The sequence below is a fragment of the Mobula hypostoma genome, chromosome 5 (assembly GCF_963921235.1).
Source record: "Mobula hypostoma chromosome 5, sMobHyp1.1, whole genome shotgun sequence".
Lineage (NCBI taxonomy): Eukaryota > Metazoa > Chordata > Chondrichthyes > Myliobatiformes > Myliobatidae > Mobula > Mobula hypostoma.
Window position 1 is genome coordinate 190,338,458 of NC_086101.1, and position 22,885 is coordinate 190,361,342.

A 22,885-nucleotide genomic window follows, 5' to 3' on the forward strand; every position below is an offset into this window, starting at 1 on the left:
AAATCCCCCTGACCTCTTACCATCTCAGTATTTAACATCTATATGATAATGTTTTTGATCTTTTCTGGACCTTGTAAATCTATCGGTATTTAGAAATGAATGGATCCCAAACAGCACTCCCTTACCCCTGTCCCTCCCTCCCCCCACAACTCCCATCACCCTTGAAAGCTCGAAATAACCAACAAAAAAAAACATATCTCCATACCCAAATACACCTAGTCAAAATTCTAAGCATAACTTCTTGATCTCTAACACTTCTCTGAACCAATTGAGTAGCTCCCCAGTTATATAGATGGTCACAGAGCCAAATCTGGCATTGGAATGAAAAGACCAAGAAAACTAGCAAACAGAGATTATCGAGATGTTAAAGTAAGTGTGATTCTCAAAGCTGTAACTTACTCTAGCACCATTAACAACATACTCCTCATACAACACCCGTTTATTCATTGCCATTCTTGACCGGAATCCAGCTGCGTGGACACAGGAGGCTGGGGACACCGGAATGTGGAGGACGTCTGTGAGTTGAACAGCATCTTTGGAGGCAGAGGGATGGTCGACGTTTTGGGTTGAGACCCACATCTTGCTGTGCCTTGTTGACCTTCTTTACAATGGTGCCTGCACTTCAGAAGTGCATCACTTCTAAGAAAGTGTTCTAGGACATCCTGGCGCTGTGAGAGACATTTTCATTTCCGAGGAGCCCTCACAGAGGTCCTGAGCCTCAGGACTTCCAATTCAACCAAAGATTCGCAACTCCTTCAACGCTGTCCTAAAGTAGCAGGGGCAAGGGTCCACTCACAGAGAGTTTAATCATTGCTTACGTCTGAAGACTGTTCATCAGAATGGGCAACTGTTGCATAAATTGCAGCTGAAAGAGAAACAATTCTGTTTTAAAACCATAGGACTATAAGACATAAGAGCATAATCAGGCCATTTGGCCCCTCGTGTCTGCTCCGCCATTCCATCATGGCTGATTTATTAACCCTTTCAACCCCATTTTCCTGCCTTCTCGATTGACCTCCTTACTAATCAAGAACTGTTAACCTCTGCTTTAAGTGACTTGACCTCCACAGCAGTCTGTGGCAATGAGTTCCACAGATTCACTCTGGCTAAAAGAAATTCCTCCTCATCTCTGTCCTAAAGTGATGTCTTTGTATTTTGAGGCTGTGCCCTCTGGTCCTAGACTCTCCCAATAATGGAAGCATCCTCTTCATGTCTACTCTATCTCGGCCTTTCAGTATTTGATAGGTTTCAATAAGATTCCCCCCCCCCCCCACTTCAGTGAGTACAGGCCCAGAGCCATCTCCTCACTCCTCACACATTAACCCTTTCATTCCTGGGATCATTCTTGTGAACCTCCGCTGGGCCCTTTCCAATGCCAGCACGTCCTTTCTGAGATAAGGGGCCCAAAACTGCTCACAAACTGCTCACAGGAGGGGATCCCTCCCCCTTCTGTCTTCTCCTATCATTTTGGATCTCCCCCTCCCCCTCCCACTTTCCAATCTCTTACTAGCTCTTCTTTTAGTTAGTCCTGACGAAGGGTCTCGGCCCGAAACGTCGACTGTACCTCTTCCTAGAGATGCTGCCTGCCCTGCTGCGTTCACCAGCAACTTTTATGTGTGTTGCTTGAAATTCCCGCATCTGCAGATTTCCTTGTGTTTGCGTTTTACAATACCTCCAGTGTGGTCTGACCAAAGCCTCAGAATTACAGTCATTTTAGGATTTTAATGTAGTTATTGAGAGATCGTACGTCCATAAACCAAGGGTTCCCAACCTTTTATATGCCATGGATCGCCACCATTAACCTTTTATATGCCATGGATCCCCATCATTAACTTTTTATATGTCATGGATCCCCAGCATTAATCTTTTATATGCCATGGATCCCCAGCATTAATCTTTTATATGCCATGGATCTCCACCATTAACCTTTTATATGCCATGGATCCCCACCATTAACTTTTTATATGTCATGGATCCCCAGCATTAATCTTTTATATGCCATGGATCCCCAGCATTAATCTTTTATATGCCATGGATCTCCACCATTAACCTTTTATATGCCATGGATCCCCACCATTAACCTTTTATATGCCATGGATCCCTAGCATTAACCAATGGGTCCGTGGACCCCAGGTTGGGAACCCCTGCCATAAAGTGACACCAGACACAGGAGTGTTTGTACATAAGGTGACTGACTGGAAATGATCAAGTCGTGGTGGTTGGGGATGTGGAGGAGTGGGTTAGTGGGTGGAGGTGTTGATCAGCCTTACTGCTTGGGGAAAGTAACTGTTTTAGAGTCTGGTGGTCCTGGCGCGGATGCCAAGTAACCTCCTCCCTGATGGGAGCGGGACAAACAGTCCCAGAGCAGGGTGGGTGGGATCCTTCAAAATCAGCAAAACTTAAATTCAGTTTGCATAATCTTCTGGTTTCTTTTACTCCAGAGTCCATCTACTTCCCGTTCAAAGATATTGAAAATTATGTTTCCACTGGTCTTTGAGAAAGAGATTCCCAAAGACCCTAGACCAGCAGTTTCCAACCTTTTTTATGCCATGGACCAATACCATTTAGCAAGGGGTCCATAGAGCAGGTTGGGAAGCTCTAGACCATCTGAGAGAGGGGAAAAGAATCACCTCAATCTGACAATATTTATTTATTAAGATACGGCTTGGAACATGCCCTACTGACCCTTCAGTCCCCAGTTTAACCCTAGCCTAACCACGGGACAATTTACAATCACCAATTAACCTCCACTAATGTCTTTGGATTGTGAGACGAAGCAGAAAACCAGGAGGAGACAGGGTTGTACTTGAATCGCAGGGGGACCAATATCCTGGTGGGGAGGTTCGCTAAGGCTGTTGGGGAGAGTTTAAACTAGAATTGCTGGGGGCTAGGAACTGAACTGAAGGAAGGGGTGGTTGGCTCACAAATAGAGAAAGCTTGGAGACAGTGCGAGAGGGAGAATAGGCAGGTGATAGAGAAGGAATGTGCTCAGACCAATGGTTTGAGATGTGTCTATTTAATGCAAGGAGTATTATGAATAAAGCGGATGAGCTTAGAGCATGGATCAGTACTTGGAGCTATGATGTTGTGGCCATTACAGAGACTTAGATGGCTCAGGGGCAGGAATGGTTACTTAAAATGCCGGGTTTTAGATGTTTCAGAAAGGACAGGGAGGGAGGCAAAGGAGGTGGGGTCGTGGAACTGCTGATCAGAGATAGTGTCATGGCTGCAGAAAAGGAAGAAGTCATGGAGGGTTTGTCCACTGAGTCTCTGTGGGTGGAAGTTAGAAACCGAAAGGGGTCAATAACTCTACCGGGTGTTTTTTATAGAACACCCCATAGAAAGAGGGACACCGAAGAGCAGATAGGGAGACAGATTCTGGAAAGGAGTAATAATAACAGGGTTGCCATGGTGGGAGATTTTAATTTCCCAAATATTGATTGGCATCTCCCTAGAGTGAGGGGTTTAGATGGGGTGGAGTTTGTTAGGTGTGTTCAGGAAGGTTTCTTGACACAATATGTAGATAAGCCCGAAAGAGGACAGGCTGTACTTGATCTGGTATTGGGAAATGAACCTAGTCAGGTGTCAGGTCTCTCAGTGGGAGAGCATTTTAGAGATAGTGATCACAATTCTATGCCCTTTACCACAGCGTTGGAAAGGGATAGGAACAGACAAGTTAGGAAAGCATTTAATTGAAGTAAGGGGAAGTATGAAGCTATCAGGCAGGAACTTGGAAGCATAAATTGGGAACAGATGTTCTCAGGGAAATGTACAGCAGAAATGTGGTAAATGTTCAGGGGATATTTGCGTGGCGTTCTACATGGAAACTTTCCAATGGGACAAGGAAAGGACGGCAGAGTACAGGAACTGTGATGTACAAAGACTGTTGAAAATCTAGTCAAGAAGAAAAGAAAAGCTTACAAAAAGTTCAAAAAACTAGGTAATGATAGAGATCTAGAAGATTTTAAGGCTAGCAGGAAGAATGAAATTAGGAGAGCCAGAAGGGGCCATGAGAAGGCCTTAGTGAGCAGGATTAAAGAAAACCCCGAGGCATTCTGCAAGTATGTGAAGAGCAAGAGGATAAAACATGAGAGAATAGGACCAATCAAGTGTGACGGTGGAAAAGGATCTTGGCAATTGTAGGGATGATCTACAGCAGATTGAAAAGCTTGAGCATACAGACATCAAGAAAGAGGATGTGCTGGAACTTCTGGAAAGCATCAAGTTGGATAAGTCTCCAGGACCAGATGAGATATACCTCAGGCTACTGTGGGAGGTGAGGGAAGAGATTGCTGAGCCTCTGGCGATCTCTGCATCATCAGTGGGGATGGCGAGCATTCAGAGGATTGGAGGGTTGCAGATGTTGTTCCCTTATTCCAGAAAGGGAGTAGAGATAGCCCAGGAAATTATAAACCAGTGAGTCTTACCTCAGTGGTTGGTAAGTTGATGGAAAAGATCCTGAGAGGCAGGATTTATGAACATTTGGAGAGGCATAATATGATTAGGAATAGTCAGCATGGCTTTGTCAAAGGCAGGTCATGCCTTACGAGCCTGATTGAATTTTTTGTGATGTGACTAAACACATTGATGAAGGTACAGCAGTAGATGGAGTGTATATGGATTTCAGCAAGGCGTTTGATAAGGTACTAAATGCAAGGCTTCTTGAGAAAGTAAGGAGGCATGGGATCCAAGGGGACATTGCTATGTGGATCCAGAATTGGCTTCCCCACAGAAGACAAAGAGTGGTTGTAGATGGGTCATATTCTGCATGGAGGTTGGTGACCAGTGGTGTGCCTCAGGGATCTGTTCTGGGACTTCTTCTCTTCATGAGTTTTATAAATGACTTGGATGAGGAAGTGGAGGGATGGGTTAGTAAATTTGCTGATGGCACAAGGTTGGGAGTGTTGTGGATAGTGTGGAGGGCTGTCAAAGGTTACAGTGGGACATCGATAGGAATTATCTCACACTTATCTGGGCTGAGAAGTGGCAGATGGAGTTTAACCCAGATAAGTGTGAGGTGGTTCATTTTGGTAGGTCAAATATGATGGCAGAATATAGTATTAATGGTAAGACTTGGCGGTGTGTAGGATCAGGGGGATCTTGGGGTCCAAGTCCACACAAAGCTGCTGCATAGGTTGACTGTGTGGTTAAGAAGGCATACAGTGTATTGGCCTTCATCAATCATGGGATTGAGTTTAAGAGCTGAGAGGTAATGTTGCAGCTATATAGGACCCTGGTCAGACCCCACTTGGTGTACTGTGTTCAGTTCTGGTCACCTCATTACAGGAAGGATGTGGATACTATAGAGAGAGTGCAGAGGAGATTTACAAAGATGTTGCCTGGATTGGAGAGTGTACCTTATGAGAATAGGTTGAGTGAACTTGGCCTTTTCTCCTTGGAGCAGCAGAGGATGAGAGGTGACCTGATAGAGGTGTATAAGACGATGAAAAGCATTGGTCATGTGGATAGTCAGAAGCTTTTTCCCAGGGCTGTCAAGCTGTGGTGCTTCCAGTTTGGCAAACTCCCAAGACTCATGTGGCCTTTAACAGTGTATGAAATCCCCATCAGCAAGGTTGAAAAGCTCAAAAGAATGATCAGGACACATGTAAAACAGTGGCTTGGACTTCCACGATGCTTAAGTCCTGTTGGACTGTACGGGAACGGCAAACTGGAATTACCAATTGCAAGTCTTGTGGAAGAATTCAAATGCACCAAAGCAAGGTTGGTCATGACCCTCACTGAATCTGAAGATACTGTTATTCGAACAGCGGCCCCCCGTGTGGCAACGGCGAGGAAGTGGGCCCCATCTGAAGCTGTTCAGAGTGCTAAGTCTGCTCTTTGCTTCAGGGATATGGTTGGCCAAGTCCAACATAGGAGAGCCGGGCTCGGGCTTGTCCCAAAGGCTCCTCAATGGCACAAGGCAACATCAGTGCAGCAGAGACGACTCGTGGTGGAGGAGTTGAGAAGACAGGATCATTCGTGACTCCCATAATATATTTGGCATTATCCGTGGAAATGAGACTCATAAATTATCACTATATGTGGATGATCTACTATTATATATTTCTAACCCAGGGAAATCTATTCCGGCAGTATTAACTTTGCTTGCTCAGTTTAGTAGTTTTTCTGGTTATAAATTGAACCTAGGTAACAGTGAACTCTTTCTATTAAATATGCAGGTTCCTACTTATAGAAATTCTCCACTTTTTTTTCATAGTCATAGTCATACTTTATTGATCCCGGGGGAAATTGGTTAAAGTGACTGGAGTGACTACTGACTATTTTACTTATTTAGGACCCTACTTATGATAGATGTCTCTCTGAAGTAGCTTCTTTAACTCATATGTTTTGGTTTTGTCCTCTTTTGGAAAAATATTGGAAAGATATTTTTGATATTATTTCAACAGTTCTATGCTTCGATTTAAAACCCCATCCTATTACGGCAATTTTTGGATTGACAATGGTAGAACATAGATCTTTGCCTTCTTCAGCATGTCAGATGATAGCATTTGTTACTTTAATGGCGAGAAGATCTATTTTGTTGAACTGGAAGGAAATCAATCCTCCAACTACATTCCAATGGTTTTCTCAAATTATTTTATGTTTAAATTTAGAAAAAATTAGAAGTGATATTTTTGATCCTTAGGTTAAATTTGAAGAAACTTGGAAACCTTTTATGCAACATTTTCATATGATGTAATATGGCCTTTCGGAATCTTTTTTTCAAACTTAAATTATGTGATTAGAGCAGCGGAGTTGACGACATTACTGAACGTGTCTGATACAAGATACTGGTCTAGCCCTGTTTTGTTCTTTTTTTTGGGTATTTTTTTTCTTTTTCTTTTGGGGATTTTTTTTGTTTATATATATCTTTTCTTTTTATTTCTTTTTTTAATGATTAATTTCATTATGAGTTTGGAAGTCTTTTATATCTATATTACTTAAATCCTTTTTGTATATGCTGATTAAGATTATTCCAATCTCTTTGTACCAACTTTGTTACTGAGTTTATAATTTTGAAAATTAATAAAAAGATTTAAAAAGGGAAGACAGGAGGAGGCAGAGCGACACACCAGGGCCGTCTCAATGACCAAGCAGGGTCACTGGACTAATTGGGAGAGCCTGGAAAAGAGGAAACTCAGCTGGCGTGACATCTGGGAGATGGAGGGATTTCGGCTAAGTTTTGTCATCAGAGCCACTTATGACCTCCTACCCACACCCCAGAACCTGAACCAGTGGTGGGGAGAAGACCCCGCTTGCTCTCTTTGTCAAACACCTGCATCACTAAGGCACATTTTAACAGGATGCACCACGAGCCTCACCCAGGGGCGGTACACTTGGCGGCATAACCAAGTTCTCGGACAGCTGGCATCAATCTTGGAACAGAGGCGAATCACCACAAATGCTGTCCCACAAACATCGGCAAGAAATGTCCACATCACACGATTTGTGCCAGCAGACCAACCTCCAGAGCACCATACAACATCAAAAGATATAAGCATTCTGCAGGTTGCTCGGGATTGGAAAATGGACGTGGACTTGGAAAAAAAGCTTGTGTTTCCCCCAGACATTGCAGCTACAACACTCCGGCCAGACATGGTCCTGTGGTCCACAACAGCCAAGCTGGCATATGTTGTGAAATTGACAGTCCCATGGGAAGATGGTGTCGAAGAAGCTTAAGAGAGGAAAAAGACCGAATACTCTGAACTGGCAACTGAAGCTGCCCAGAATGGCTGGAAGACCAAGATTTTCCCCGTAGAAGTGGAATGCAGGGGATTTGTTGCTACATCTACGACCAGTCTATTGAAGAAGATGGGGGTGAGGGATCACTCCCTCCAACGAGCAATGAAGTCTTTGTCAAATGCAGCAGAAGAAAGCAGCAACTGGATTTGTATTAAAAGGAAAGACATCAACTGGGCTGCAAGATGAAGACAGGAGGGTATGGAACTGAGGGGGTGTATCTGGGACGCCAGGTAGCACCGTTGAGCCCTCTGGGCTTAGCAACGAAACATCAAAGAAGAAGGGTGCCCACCTGATGACCACGATGACGTACCTACCCTCCCTCCTTGTCACCACTCCAAACCCACTGCCAACATCGAGAGTGCCAACTTACCATAGGGATTGAAACATCAAGTCCTAGTAGCTCTGCTGAAGAGTGTGATGATTTGGAGTATTGAAGGCTGGGGGGCAACCTGATAGAACACGGAACAGTACAGCACAGGGACAGGCCCTTTGGCTGAAAATGTTGTGCTAAACCAATTAAATTAGTAATCAAATGGCCAACTAAACTCATCTCCTCTCCCTTCATAGTATCCATAAGCTTCCATTTTCCTCACATTCCTGTGCTGATCTAAATATCCCTGATGTATCTGCCTCTATCACCACCCCAGACAGCACATCATAACCACCCACCACCCTCCGTAAAAACCTGCCCTCACATCTCCTTTGAAATTACCCCCTTTTGCCTTAAGTGCAGGAAGTTGAATTCAGCGGCATACATAGGGCAGATAGTCGGAGACAGAAGAGATCCTGCAGATGCTGGCAATCCAGAACAACTCACACAAGATCATTTCGCTGAACACCTACGCTCTGTCTGCCAGAGAAAGCAGGATCTCCCAGTGGCCTCACATTTTAATTCCACGTCCCATTCCCATTCTGACATGTCTATCCACGGCCTCCTCTACTGTAAAGGTGAAGCCACACTCAGGTTGGAGAAACAACACCTTATATTCCGTCTGGGTAGCCTCCAACCTGATGGCATGAACTTTGACTTCTCTAACTTCCGCTAATGCCCCTCCTCCCCCTAGTACCCCATTCGTTATTTATTTACATACACACATTCTTTCTCTCCCTCTGTCCCTCTGACCTATACCCCTTGCCCATCCTCTGGGTTCTCCCTCCCCCTTTTCTTTCTCCCTAGGCCTCCTGTCCCATGATCCTCTCATATCCCTTTTGCCAATCACCTGTCCAGCTCTTGGCTCCATCCCTCCCCCTCCTGTCCTCTCCTATCATTTTGGATCTCCCCCTCACCCTCCCACTTTCAAATCTCTTACTAGCTCTTCCTTCAGTTAGTCCTGACGAAGGGTCTCGGCCTGAAACGTCGACTGTACCTTTTCCTAGAGATGCTGCCTGGCCTGCTGCGTTCACCAGCAACTTTGATGTGTGTTGCAACTCACTCAAGATGCTGGAGGAACTCAGCAGGTCGGGCAGCCTTGATGGAAGGGAATAAACAACTGACATTTCAAGCCGTCATTTCCATAGATGCTGCCTGACCTGTTGAGTTCCTCCAGCATTCAGTGTGTGTTGCTCCAGGTCAGGGGTTCCCAACTTTTCTTTTATGCCATGGACCCCTACCATTCTCAAGGGGTCTGTGGACACCAGGTTAGAACCCCTGCTCTCGATACTCTTGTCTTTTACTCAGGACAGAAAGGCCAAATAACAGGGAACAGAGCTTTAAGATGAAAGGGAGAATGTTTAAAGGACTGCTATGAGGCAAGATTTTTGTTTTGACACAGGAACATATTACCTGAAGTGCAGAGCCATGGGAAGTGGTGTCTTGCCAACATTTAAGGGGCGTTTAGAGAGGCAGAGAATGGAGGGATGCTGACATGTGCAGTTTAAAATGGTATTACTGTATTGTTAGTGTGGACCAAATGTCTGGTCCTGCACTTCTCCCACATTTCTGTTTCCACGCATTATGGAAACTCTTTCTTCCCTTTTGTCTGTCACCTGGCCCAGTTCAATAACCCTAAGATCTCCACCTTCTCCAACATGCTTTCCCCTATTTCAACTATTCTGTGGTGGCCGTGCATGCCAACTACAGGATTATATGGAATACCCTCCCCGAATCTCTCCCTCTCGGAAATCCTTCTGCATGATAATATGGATGATCATGGTCATTGCACTCAGCGTTCTGTCCCGTAGCGGGAGCCACCTGGGGAGTAGCCTCTGCGGTTGAATTGACAATGCTGTAAATAGGGTCACTTTCAAGCTGCAAATCTGTCAAAGGCACAAAGATATCAGACGGGGATTTTAATGGAGAAGCTGTCCAGCCCCATTCCTGTCCTGTAGTAATCGGGTGTGGGGGTTAATCCTGGAGTAATGACTGCAAAAGTAGAGTTTTCCAGCACTACCCTAGCCAAGCCCCTACGCGAGGTGCTATCATTGTTATATCTGCAGACAACATCTTCTGCAGATATTCTGCTTGTCACCTAAAACACTTGAAGACTTCTGCAGATGTACCGTGGAGGCAATTTTGACAGGCTGCATCACTCTCTGGTCTAGGGGTGTGCGGACTAATGCACAGGACCAAATGAAGCTACAGAAAGTTGTAAAATTAGTCAGCTCCATCTTGGGTACCAGCCTCCGTAGTATCCAAGATATCTTTAAGGAGCGGTGCCTCAGAAAGTCGCCGTTCATTATTAAGGACCCCCATCACCCAGGACAAGTCCTCTTTACACTGTTGCCATTGCGAAGGAGGTACAGAAGCCTGAAGACACACACTCAGTAACAGCTTCTTCCACTCTGCCATCTGATTCCTGAAAGGACATTGAACCTATGAACAATACCTCACCTTTTTTTGTATTATTTCTGTTTTTGCACTGTTTTTAATAGAACTATCTTATATATATATATTTACTGCAATCGCTATACCTTTTTTCTATATTATCATGTATCGCACTGTATGGCTGCTGCTAAGTTAACAAATTTCACAGCATATGCTGGTGATATTAGACCTGATTCTGATTCTAATTCTACTCCCATCGGAGACGAAGGAAGATTCAGGTCAGGAAGTGCATTCCTTGCAATCAATAGCAACCAATTCACCTCATTCACGATCTCTACAAACTTCCAAGTATTCTTTGTAACTCATGCTCTCAGTATTATTTATATTTGCACAGGTCGTCTCCATTTGCACACTGGTTGTTTGTCAGACTACATGTAATTTTTCTGTAAAATTCTGTTGCATTTCTTATTGCCCCCACCACCCAGGACATGCTCTCTTCTCGCTGCTGCCAACAGTAAGAAAGTACAGGAGCATCACGACCCACACCACTGGGCTCAGGTAGAGTTACTACCCCTGAAACTGGGGATAACTTCACTCAACTTCATTTGCCCCATCATTAAAGTGTTCCCACAACCTATGGACTCACTTTCGAGGACTGTTCATCTCATGTTCTCCATTCTTATTGCTTATTTATTTATTATTATTATTTATTTATTTATGTTTGTAATTGCACAGTTTGTTGTCTTCTGCACACTGGTTGAATGCCAAGTTGGACAGTCTTTAATTCGGTTATGGTCATTATTCTATAGATTTATTGAGTACGGCCACAAGAAAATTAATCTCAGGGCTATATATGTACTTCAATAATACATTTAATAATTTACTTTGAACTTTGACTCCACTGATTTCATAACCTATAAACTCACTTTCAATGATACTGCAGTTCTTATTCTCAATATTGTTTATTTATTTATTTATTTTTCTATTTGCACAGTTTATTTTCTTTTGGTGTAATGGTTGTTGGTCTTTGTGTGTCGTTTTTCATTGATCTTATCGATTCTATTGTTTCTCACTGTGATGGCCGGAAGAAAATGAATCTCAGGGTAATATATACATACTCTAATTATAATTCACTTTGAACTTTGAATTTTTTCCCCGATAAATGTCTGTGAGAACATGTCAAGGGAGTACATGGTAATATAGATGTACTGTGATAATAAATTAAGTCTGAACTTGCAGGAAAACAATTGAAAGCTGGGCGTGCTCTTTCTGATCCAGAAGGTACCAACTCTACACTTGTGCTGAGATTGTACTGTGGTGGTCAAGAAGAGGACAAGAAGCAACATAAAAGTAAGAAGGTGAAACTTACTGTCCTTAAATTTTCAGCAGGTCAGGAAGCATCTATGGAGAGGAATAAACAGGCAACACTTTGGCCTGAGACCCTTTGTCAGGACTCCTGACCTGCTGAGTTTCTCCAGCATTTGTATGTGCTACTCTGGATTTCCAGTATCTGCAGAATCTCGTGTGTCTTTATATAGCACTTTGATGAGTAGCATTCATTCATCACGTGTTGTGTTGTATGACATGGTTTTTCCATGACCATGATTGTACTGAGCAAAATTTTTCTACAGAAGCCATTGTTTTCTTCTGGGGAGTGTCTTTACAGGACAGGTGACCACAGCCATTATCAATCCTCTTCAGAGGTTGTCTGCCTGGCGTCAGTGATCCCGTAACCAAGATTTGTGATAAGTACTACTTATTTATTTTTCTTCTTCTTATTGTAACTTTTCTGTGTAATATACTGTCCTGCTGCCACAAAAACAATTTCATGATATACTGTTTGACAATAAGACCAAAAGACCATAAGACACAGGAGCAGAATTTGGCCATAAGGCCCATCGAGTCTGCTCAATCATTCAATCATGGGTGACCCTTTTTTTAAAATCTTCTCCTTGACCCCACTTCCCGGACTTCTCCCCATAACCAATCAAGAACCTATCAATCTCTGCCTTAAATACTCCCAATGACCTGGCCTCCACAGCTGCACGTGGCAACAAATTCCACAAATCACCACCCTCTGGATGAAAAAATTTCTCCACATCTCTGTTTTGAAAGGGCACCCCTCCAGCCTGAGGCTGTCCCTCTTGTCCTGGACTCTCACACCACGGGAAACACATCCTGTGTGGTAAACCATGTATATATGTTGTAACTCGGTTACCTGTCTGGACACACACCTCTGCTGACTGCCCCTGTGGCTCCTCCCACAGAGTCCTGTATAAAGGTGTTCGCCTTGCCCCTCCCCCTCAGTCCGGGGGCAGACACTCACTATGGAGGTCGTTTTGTACAGCGAATAAAAGCCTTTCAGTATTTTACCAAACCTCAGTCTTTTGGAGTAATTGAAGGTGCTTCAATTTTATTCGCTGTACATTTTAAAACATGGAACAGGCTCTGAGACCAGACAAATTAGACCTTGATCCGCAAATGCCTGGCGCTGGAAAAGCTTTTGAACTCTGGCTGGCCTGCTTCGAAGCGTATCTAGAGGAGATTAAAGCGACCGATCCCGTAGCGAAGCGCAGAGTTCTACTCTCCAGGGTCAGTCCACGGGTTTATTCGCTGATCAGAGACCAGCCGAACTACGACGGCGTGATGAACACACTCAAAAGACAATACCTGTGGCCGATAAACAGCATCTATGCTCGGCATCGCTTAGCGACACGGCAACAACGCCCCGGGGAATCGAGTGCTGAGTTTGTCCGGGCCCTACAGACACTCGTGCGAGCCTGCAATTGCCAGGAGCTGACGGCGGCGCAGCATGCAGAACTCCTAGTGAGAGACGCCTTCGTTACGGGGACCAGGTCAGTGTACGTGTGCCAGCGGCTGCTGGAAAAAGCCGATCTTACCCTAAGTTCGGCGATCGAGCTGGCTGATACGTTGGAGGCCGCTCTGCATAACTCCGAGGCTCTCCAGGCACGCGATCCCCCGATGGCCTCATGGGCGCCGCAGACCCCGCGACCCGCCGGCGACTCGACCTCGGCTGCAGCCAGTCGTGAGTCTGCGAAGTGCTACTTCTGCAGACTGGAGAAGCACCCCCGGAAACGCTGTGTGGCCCGACGAGCTACCTGTTCCAGCTGCGGAAAGAAGGGCCACTTCGCCAAGGTCTGTAAGTCAAAACCGCGAGCGGGATCGAGCAGCGCCGCGTGCAAGACGTGGGGGTCGCCATCTTCCCTGCACACTGCCACCACGTGCGAGACATGGGGGCCGCCATCTTCCCTCCACGCCGCCACCACGTGCGAGACATGGAGGCGGCCATCTTGGTCGGCGCCACCTCCCACTGCCTACGACCAACAGGTGCTCACAGGCCACCCCGCCGCGCCGGACCAAGACAGCGACCCCACCCTGGCTTCCGTGACCCTCGACCAAAGCGCTCCCCACCAGCTGGCAAGGTCAATGATGGACGTCCTGGTGGAGGGGCACAGGACAAGCTGCCTGTTTGACACAGGCAGCACGGAGAGTTTTATCCACCCGGCCACGGTGCAGCATTGTGGACTCATGATACGGCCGGTAAGATAGAGGGTCACCATGGCCTCCAGGTCGCATACAACAGACATCTGGGGGGGTTGTGTAGCGACGCTAGTGGTGCAGGGCACAGAATATCAGGACTTTAAGTTACTGGTCTTGCCTCAACTGTGTGCCCCTGTGCTGTTGGGGTTGGACTTCCAGAGCCACCTGAAAAGCGTGACAATGAAGTATGATGGGCCCCTCCCGCCAATTACTGTCATAAATCCCGTTTTGTAGAGATATGTCACGCACCCCACTACTGACCACACACACACACACCGACCCGCGCATCCCACCCAACATCATGCCAACTGCCGCACTACCGACACCACTCGCGGCCTCTCCACCCTCAGGATCCCTCCCCCACCGCTGTTCGCCAACCTGACCCCCGACTGTAAACCTGTGGCAACTAAAAGCAGGAGGTACAGCGCGGGGGACAGAGCCTTCATTAAGTCGGAGGTGCAGCGGCTGCTCAGGGAGGGGGTCACTGAGGCAAACACAAGTCCTTGGAGGGCGCAGGTGGTCATTGTTCGGAACGGGGAGAAGAATAGGATGGTCGTGGACCAGACCATCAATAGGTTCACGCAGCTCGATGCGTACCCTCTACCCCGCATTGTGGATATGGTCAATCAGATAGCACAGTACAAGGTGTCCTCGACCACAGACCTAAAATCCGCTTACCATCAGCTCCCCATCCACCGGGAGGACCGCCCTTACACTGCCTTCGAGGCGGACGGCAGGCTTTATCAATTCCTGCGCGTCCCCTTTGGTGTCACGAATGGTGTATCTGTCTTCCAGAGGGCAATGGACCGGATGGTGGACCAGTGCCAACTGAAGGCCACGTTCCCATATCTGGATAACATCACCATCTGCAGTCACGACCAGCAGGATCACGACAACAACCTCCAAAAATTTCTCCAAGCGGCCAAATCTTTCAACCTCACCTATAACAAGGACAAGTGTGTATTTGGGACCACCCGACTTGCTATGCTTGGGTGTGTCGTGGAGAATGGAGTCATTGGCCCTGACCCCGACCGTATGCGCCCCTTGTTGGAACTCCCTCTTCCCAATACCCTCAGAGCCCTCAAAAGGTGCCTGGGCTTCTTTTCATATTACGCCCCATGGGTCTCTAACTATGCAGACAAGGCCCGCCCCCTGGTCAAGACCACCACATTCCCCCTCTTTGCCGAGGCCCACGCGGCCTTCAACCGCATAAAAGGGGACATTGCCAAAGCAGAAATGCATGCAGTGGATGAGGCCATTCCCTTCCAAGTAGAGAGTGACGCCTCCGACTTTGTGCTGGCTGCTACCCTCAACCAGGCAGGAAGACCAGTGGCGTTCTTCTCCCGTACCCTTCAAGGCCCTGAAATTCGGCACTCTGCGGTAGAGAAAGAGGCCCAGGCCATAGTGGAAGCTATAAGGCACTGGAGGCACTATCTTGCCGGCAAAAGGTTCACCCTGCTAACTGACCAGCGCTCAGTCGCATTCATGTTTAATAATCAGCAGCGGAGCAAAATCATAAATGATAAAATTCTGAGGTGGAGAATCGAACTCTCCACCTACAACTATGACATCATGTACAGGCCTGGGAAGCTCAACGAGCCCTCCGATGCCCTATCCCGGGGAACATGCGCCAGCGCGCAGATCGATCGGCTATACGCCCTACATGTAGACCTTTGCCACCCGGGAGTCACCCGGGTTTTCCACTACGTGAAAGCCCGGAACCTGCCTTACTCCCTTGAGGAGATCAGGACGATGACCAGGGACTGCCAAGTCTGCGCAGAGTGCAAACCGCACTTCTACCGACCCGAAAAGGCACCACTCATCAAGGCCACCCGCCCCTTTGAGCGACTGAGTGTTGACTTTAAGGGCCCCCTTCCCTCCACCGACCGCAATGTGTACTTTCTTAACGTAATTGACGAGTACTCGCGGTTCCCCTTCACCATCCCCTGCCCGGACACCACTACCACGTCAGATATAAAAGCCCTGCGCAAGCTCTTCACTCTGTTCAGATACCCATGCTATATCCACAGTGACAGAGGGTCCTCGTTTATGAGTGACGAGCTGCGCCAATATCTACTGGCTAGGGGAACTGCAACTAGTAGGACCACGAGCTATAATCCCCGGCGGAATGAACAGGTAGAGAAGGAGAATGGCACAGTGTGGAAAGCCACACTCTTAGCCCTCAGGTCAAAGGGACTGCCGGTCTCCCGCTGGCAGGAGGTCCTTCCCGAGGCACTCCACTCCATCCGCTCCCTGTTATGCACGGCCACCAACGCCACCCCTCATGAGCGGCTCTTTTCTTTTCCCAGAAAATCGACCACTGGAACCACCCTACCAACTTGGCTGACGTCCCCGGGGCCAGTGCTGCTCCGGAAACATGCGAGGAGCAATAAATACTCCCCGATAGTCGAGAGCGTTCACTTACTTCATGCGAACCCCCAGTATGCCTACGTGGTTTTACCTGATGGGCGGGAGGACACGGTCTCCATCCACGACCTGGCGCCCGCAGGAGCTCCGGGCCCCTACCCTGAACACTCCGTGGTGACTATTGACCCCGTACCCACCAATGTATGTACCTACGAGACACCGTGCACCCCAAACCCTATACAGACACCACACGACACTCCCATACCGGGCGCGACGCACACACACGAGGGATTACCGACGCCTAACGTGCTGGCACCTGAAGTCAGGCCGGAGCCAGCACAACCGCCATCGCCGGTGCTACGTAGATCACAGCGACGGACTCGACCGCCTGATAGACTTGACCTGTAAATATACTTCTTGTAAATATTGTCAGTCACTTCACCCCGCGGGACTCTTTTAAAAAAAAGGAGGGGTGGATGTGGTAAACCATGTATATATGTTGTAACTCGGTTACCTGTCTGGACACAACCCTCTGCTGACTGCCCCTGTGGCTCCTCCCACAGAGTCCTGTATAAAGGTGTTCGCCTTGCCTCTCCCCCTCATTCCGGGGGCAGACACTCACTATGGAGGTCGTATTGTACAGCGAATAAAAGCCTTTCAGTATTTTACCAAACCTCAGTCTTTTGGAGTAATTGAAGGTGCTTCATCCTGACAGCTTTGTGGTGATTGCTAGGGACTTTAACCACACCAGCTTAAAGACCGTGTTCCCCAAATTCTGGCAATATGTGGATTTCAAAACCAGGGGAGATAACACACTGGACTTGGTTTATACCAACACACCACAGGCATACAAAGCAGCTCCCCGCCCCCACCTTGGCCACTCTGACCACATATCTGTCATGCTAACACCAGCATATAAACCACTGCTTAAACGTGTGAGAGCAGAGAAAAGAGAGATAAGAGTCTGGCCAAAAGGAGCAGCCTCAGCACTACAAGACTGTTTTTTGCACACAGACTGGGACATATTCAAAACAGCAGCCTCCTAGGGTGACCACACAGACATTGAGGAGTATGCGGGGGTAGTAATCAGCTACATAGCTAAACGCACGGAGGATGTCACTGTGATGAAAACCTTCACCGCACGTGGTTATAAAAAGCCATGGATGACAACAGAGGTGCGGTCACTACTGAACGCCCGTGACAGCCTACAGATCGGGGGACAGGAGTGCGCTTCGCTCAGCCAGGTCTGCGCTTTCACTAGGGATCAGGAAAGCGAAAAGGGCCTACGCGGGCAAAATACATGGACACCTCTGTGACACGGGTGACACCAGACAGATGTGGCAGGGAATTAAAGCTCTGACAGACTACAAGATCAGGCAGAAAACTAATGACAGCAACACCTCTCTACCAGACAGGCTTAACAAATTCTTTGCCCACTTCGAAGCATCAAACACTACAGCAAGGGGGAGAGCCAGTCCCTTTCCACCATCTGACAAGCCGGCTCCGATCATTGATCCAGAGCAAACACGGAGGACCCTTGCCAGGGTCAACCCACGAAAAGCCGGAGGTCCCAACAACATCCCTGGACGTGTGCTCAAGGAATGTGCTGATGTATTAGCAGATGTCCTGACAGACATTTTCAACATCTCCCTTAGTCAAGCCGTTGTCCCCAGATGCTTCAAAACCTCCACAATCAACCCTGTAGCAAAGAAATCAGTTGTAGCCTGTCTGAATGATTACCGTCCCGTTGCCCTGACCCCCATAGTGATGAAATGTTTTGAACAGCTTGTCAAGCCTCATATCATAGCCAGCCTCCCCTCATCGCTGGACCCTCTACAGTTTGCTTATCGTCCAAATCGCTCTACGGAGGGTGCAATATCCACCACACTGCACACAGTTCTCTCTCACTTGGACAACAAAGACACTTATACCAGAATCCTGTACATTGATTTCAGTTCAGCGTTCAATACCACCATCCCACAGAGACTAGTGGAGAAACTGTCGCTGCTTGGCCTTAACACTACCATGTGCAGCTGGATTCTGGATTTCTTGACAGAGAAACCACAGTCAGTCCGTGTTGGCAGGAACATCTCTGACTCCATCACACTGAGCACTGGATCCCCACAAGGCTGTGTGCTTAGCCCGTTGCGGTTTACACTGCTAACACATGACTGTGCAGCCCGATTCAAGGAGAACCTGATCATTAAATTTGCAGACGATGCCACAGTAGTGGGGCTCATCAGCAAAAATGATGAAACTATGTACAGGGGGGAGGTCAAACACCTAGAGAGCTGGTGCAGGGATAATAACTTGATGCTTAAAGTCACCAAAACCAAGGAGATGATCGTCGATTTCAGACAGTCTCAGCCTGAGCACACACCCCTCAGCATCAGCGGCTCCACAGTGGAGAGAGTGGAAAACATTAAGTTCCTTGGGGTGCAGATCTCGGACAATCTCACCTGGTCCAGGAACACCACTGGGATTGTGAAACGGGCCCAGCAGAGATTGCACTTTCTGAGGAAGCTTAAAAAAGCATCACTCCCCACTAACATCTTAACTACATTCTACAGAGGCGTGGTTGAGAGTGTGCTGACCTTTTGCATCACAACCTGGTACTCCAGCTGCAGTTCTGTTGACAAAAAAGCCTTGCAGAGGGTGGTTAGGGGAGCAGAGAAGGTTATTGGGGTCTCCCTACCTTCTGTCCAAGACCTCTTTCAGAGTCGATCAATCCAGAAGACACGGTACATCATCAAAGACCCCTCACACCCTCTCCATGAACTGTTGGTTCTTCTGCCATCAGGCAAACGTTACAGGAGCATCAAAACTAAAACCACAAGGCTACTAAACAGCTTCCTCCCACAGGCAGTCAGACTGCTAAATAGCTGCTCTACCTGACTCTGCTTTGGACACTTTTAACTTGCACTGGACACTTATAACTGATTTTAACTGACATGTGGCTGTTGTGTTTTACTATTTATTGTTATGTTTATTATTTAGTGTTGCGTTTGTTATGTTAGGATTGCACTGCCCCTGGGAAACGCTGTCTCATTCTGCCCTGCAGAGCTGATGTATGGTTAGAATGACAATAAAGTTTTTTGAATCTTCAATCTTGAATCTTGAAACATCCTTTCCAGATCTACTCTGTCTAGGCCTTTCAATATTCGAAAGGTTTCAATGAGATCCCCTCTCATCCTTCTGAATTCCAGCGAGTACAGACCCAGAGGCATCAAACGTTTCTCGTATGATAACCCTTTCATCCCTGGAATCATCCTTGTGAACCTCCTCTGGACCCTCTCTGATGCCAGCACATCTTTTCTAAGATGAGGGGCCCAAAACTGTTCACAATGCTGAAGGTGAGGCCTCACCAGTACCTTATAAAGCCTCAGCATCACATCCCTGCTCTTGTAGTCTAGACCTTGATTATAAACCTGTCATTGACTATAAACCTGATTCTGACTCATGGACTGGTGTATGAGATATTGAGCAGGCCAGGCCTTCAAGGCTTTTACTTAACAGGGGTACAGCACGGTAACAGACCCCACGCTGCCCAGTTACACCAATGTGACCAATTAACCCACCAACCCGCACGGATTGTGGGAGGAAACTGCAGCACTTGGAGGAAACCCACATGGTCATGGGGAGAACATGAAACTCCTTTCAGACCGGGACGCAGATGCTGTAATAGCATTAAACTACCGTGCCACCCCACAAACACACAACCTGCATAGATATTTAGTGGGTGTGACAGGATAGGGGAAGGAAGTCTGGAGCCAGAGAAGGCACCAGGCCAGCTCAGTCAGCCCTGCGTTTCAGGAATGTCCTCAATGTGAAGACCGAGCTTCGGCAAGTTCCTCCCCACCACCCCCCCACCCTGCCCCATTACCTGGCTCTGCAGTTCATGATTTCACACCACTCGCTACACCGGAATCAACACAGCATCCGTGCTGACGGGAACCTGTCAAAGACACAGAGGTGAAGAGCATTTCTGTGGAGGTTTTCAGTACCGGGTGTGTATCGCTTGTGTTTTTCTGTTTGTCAGCTGAGGATGAGTCCTCTTTCCGGCACCCAAACTGGGCCCGGTTGTTCTGCTGCTGAAGTGTGGCTGGAGCAGGAGCCTCAGACAACCCCAATGGACTCCTAGATCTCCCCACCCTCTAATTCTGCTCCTTGAAATGTTCCAAATTTAACCCTCCATCACTGCTGGCTATCCACTCCCGAGTTCCGGAATTCCCTCTTTAAACCTCTCCCACTCTCTCTCTGCAAAGATACTTCCACCCTTTGCCCTATCTATCCTAAAATCCGCTCATGTCCGATGTTGAATGTGAGTCAGCTGTAGATCCTGTCAGGACCCTGGGGACGTTTTGCTGTGTTACAAATGCCACATTTTTTAATATTATATTTTAAATTTAGAGATACGACATGGTAACAGACCCTTCCGAGCCCAGTTGCACCCATGTGAACAATTAACCTACTAACCTGTATGACTTTGGAATGCAGGAGGAAATCAGAGCCCCTTGAGGAAACCCATGCGGTCATGGGGAGAATGAACAGACAGTGGTGGGAAGTGAACCCGGGTCGCTGGCACTGTAAAGGGTTGTGCTAACCGCTACACTACCGTGTGTGCAATGCAGGTGTTTGTTGTTGATGGTGTTACACAAGGACAGAAAGGTCACTTTAGAGGAACAAGGTGCCCGGAGGGGTTTGAGCGAGTGCTGAGTCTGAGAAAGATCCATGGGTGTGGGTTCTTGAGTGAAAAGAGTGCAGGAGTTCTGGTAGGGGAGCAAATCCCAGCAGATCGGGTTCCCACTACCATTAAGCTGTGGTCAATGTAAAAATTTCATCGTCTCTCTTACTGGAGCCCCAACACTAGCAACCGAAGGATCATCTTTTCCCTCTAATATGTACTTGCATATTAATATTTCTTGACTTGTAAACAAAGATGGATTTCTCTATGAAAATAAATATTTTCCAATAAATCATTGAAAAAATATTCTATTGCAGTTTTTCCACTTGAGGTTCATTCCAAATTGATCGAGTTTGTCTGTGCTGAGTCTGTGATGGCCAGTGCTATCATGTTTGCTGTTGTGTGCTGGGGCAGCAGGCTGAGGGTAGCAGACACCAACAGAATCAACAAACTCATTCGTAAGGCCAGTGATGTTGTGGGGATGGAACTGGACTCTCTGACGGTGGTGTCTGAAAAGAGGATGCTGTCTAAGTTGCATGCTATCTTGGACAATATCTCCCATCCACTACATAATGTACTAGGTGGGCACAGGAGTACATTCAGCCAGAGACTCATTCCACCGAGATGCAACACAGAGCCTCATAGGAAGTCATTCCTGTCTGTGGCCATCAAACTTTACAACTCCCCCCTTGGAGGGTCAGACACCCTGAGCCAATAGGCTGGTCCTGGACTTACTTCATAATTTACTGGCATAATTTACATATTACTATTTAACTATTTATGGTTTTATTACTATTTATTATTTATGGTGCAACTGTAACGAAAACCAAATTCCCCCAGGATCAATAAAATATGACTATGACTATGACTATGACTAGATCCTCTTCAATACTTTCTGTCCATCCTCAGTATCAATATATTCCCATTTACTTGAACCTTGCGTGGATTAGTTCCCGAGCAAAGAAAGAACAAAGAATTGAAACCTTCGGCCAGAAACCACAACAAGATATGACTAGAAGGACATGGAGGGGAAGAGGGTGTGTTGGCTCTTACTCAACAGAGCATTACGAAAACTAGAAGTATTGCTGCTTTTGTTATATGCAAGTCACAAGGGGAGTGTTACACAGCTTTAGGAAGAGACTTGGACCTGAAGAGACCATAAAACCATGTGATAGGAGCAGAAATAGGCCATTCAGCCCATCAAATCTGCACTACCATTCCTTCACAGCTGATTTATTAACCCTCTCAATCCCCATTCTCTGCCTTGCCCCCATAACCTTTGACACCCAAACTAGTCAAAAACCTATCAATCTCCACTTTAACCGTACCCAATGATTTGTCTTCCATAGCCATCCGTGGTAAAGAATTCCACAGATTAACTGCCCTCTGTTTAAATAAATTAGTCCTCATCTCTGTTCTGAAGGGTCATCCTTGTAATTTGAGGCTGTGTTGTCTGGTCCTAGGCACTCCCATTATTGAAAACATCCTCTCCACATCCACTCCATCAAGGCTTTTCAGTATTTGATGGGATTCAATGGGATCCTCCACATTCTTCTAAACTCTAGTCATTACAAGCCCAGAGCCATCAAACGCTCCTCATACATTAACCCTTTCATTCACTGGAACATTCTCGTGAACCTGCTTTGGACCCTCTTCAAGGTGCAGAACAGATCCCCTGGAAAAGAACAAAGAGCTCTGAGCTGTGAACTCTTAGTATCGAAGACATCTTCAAGCAGCGGTGCCTGAGGAAACACTGAGGACCCACA